The sequence below is a fragment of the Sinocyclocheilus rhinocerous genome, unplaced genomic scaffold (assembly GCF_001515625.1).
Source record: "Sinocyclocheilus rhinocerous isolate Xijiao unplaced genomic scaffold, SAMN03320098_v1.1 scaffold47898, whole genome shotgun sequence".
Lineage (NCBI taxonomy): Eukaryota > Metazoa > Chordata > Actinopteri > Cypriniformes > Cyprinidae > Sinocyclocheilus > Sinocyclocheilus rhinocerous.
This window is the reverse complement of record NW_015643551.1, coordinates 58-2,052: the sequence shown is the minus strand read 5'-3', so window position 1 is coordinate 2,052 and position 1,995 is coordinate 58. Positions and strand designations below refer to the sequence as shown.

The following is a 1,995-nucleotide window of genomic DNA, read 5'->3' as shown; positions in this document are numbered from 1 at the left end:
GCGACCATTTCAGTCGCATTTGCAACTGAAAACTACTGCGTGCGATTTAAAAATTAACCTAGAGCGCCATCTGCTGTTAAAAACTAAGCTCAGAATCGATTCCAGAGAGAATCATGATGCATTCCAAAAATCTCAGAATCGATCCACGAATCGCGATGCATCGATTTATTGTCCCAGCTCTTCTAGAAATAATGTTTAGTGACTTTTTGATCATGCATCAACTGAAAACTGCACAGACTAAAAGATCTCAGTTCTTCAAAATTATTTATTTGCGAATTATTTGTATTTTTATTGGTTGTAATGATTTATTGTCCCTCAAATTAACTTCCGGTTGCCAAAATTCAGTGCATCACTAATTAACGTGATCCCAGAACTGTGTACCACCTTTCTGACGCACAGCATTTCTTTATTCCAGGACCATTTTGATGATGGGTCGTTACGTCGAGCCCATCGAAGAGGTGCCATGCGGTAACATCGTGGGTCTGGTTGGCGTGGACCAGTTTTTGGTGAAGACCGGGACCATCACAACTTTCGAGCAGGCCCACAACATGCGCGTGATGAAGTTCAGCGTCAGCCCTGTGGTCAGAGTGGCGGTGGAGGCCAAGAACCCCGCCGACCTGCCCAAACTAGTGGAGGGACTCAAGCGCCTGGCCAAGTCCGACCCCATGGTGCAGTGCATCATCGAGGAGTCCGGAGAGCACATCATCGCCGGCGCTGGAGAGCTTCACCTGGAAATCTGCCTTAAAGATCTGGAGGAGGACCACGCCTGCATTCCACTGAAGGTCTGTGCATCTTTAATGCTCCAGTCTTTAGTGACGTAACTACAGTTTTCATTGGGAGACGTTTGAAGGACGGAGTTCATAAGAAAACGTAAAAATTTTATTACAAATACATTTAAAAAGTCTTTTATAGAGTTGTGTATATAATCCAAAAAAATATAATACCAGCACACTTGAATCAATCGTAGATGCTTTGGATAAAATTACAATGTAAAGTAGAAAAAAATAGATCTCAAATTGAGAATGTTCCCTCATTTTATTAATTGGTTTCCTTGTTTTAAATCGTGGCCACAAATTAACCAATTTGTTGCATTGTTTTAATTCGTTCCCTTCCCCCACTCGTTTTATTACGTTGTTCCCTTTAGTTAAATCCTGACCATGAATTAAGAACTCGCCTGTTTTTTTTGTTGTTGTTGTTCTCTTGTTTTAATTTGTTTGCTTGCTCATTCGCTCGTTTTTTTTGTTTGCTCGTTGTAATTTGTTTGTTTGCTCATTTTTATTTGTTTGCTGGTTTGTTTTAATTAGGTTTTCTTTGTTTTAATTAGTTTGTATGCTCGGTTTTGTTCGCTTGGTTTTTATTTGTTTGCTCTCGTTTTAATTTGTTTGTTTGCTCGTTGTAAAATTGACTGTCAATTTAAAATTTGTTTCATTATTAATCGGTTGCCTTGTTTGTTAAATCGTGGCCACAAATTAAGAATTTCTTCGCTCGTTTTAATTTTTTCGCTTATTTTAGTTTGTTCATTTGCTCGTTTTAATTGTATTCGTTGCTTGTTCTTACTCATTTGCTTGGGTTTGTTCTTTTGCTCATTTTTATTCGATCACTCGTAGGGTTGCAAAAAGGTGGAAAATTTCCAGTAGATTTTGGAAATATTCCAGAAATTTTGGAAACTTTCCAGGATTTTTTTTGGAATGTTCCAGGGATTTTTGGAAACTTTCCGGAAATTTTCCACCCCTTTGCAACCCTAATCACTCGCTCGCTTTTATTGATCCGTTCTTTCGTTTTAGTTAAAAGGTGGCCACGAATTAACAACGTTCACTCATTTTGATTGGTTCAGTTGTGTGACCACAAATTAAGATTTTTTTTTTTCCCCCTTGTTTTAATTTGTTGAATGAATTCCTAATTCCCGGAAATGCTACATTTATATATTTGTCCATGTCAGGTGGGGCTCAGTTGTTGCATTTATAAAATTTAGTTGCATATACTTTCAAATTTTCT

At 38.0% G+C, this 1,995-nt stretch overlaps 1 pseudogene; it reads left to right on the top strand.

Moving 5' to 3' along the window:
- The first annotated feature begins 416 nt into the window (after nt 1–416).
- On the top strand, nt 417–834 carry LOC107757332 (elongation factor 2 pseudogene; annotated as a pseudogene).
- The last annotated feature ends 1,161 nt before the right edge of the window (nt 835–1,995 follow it).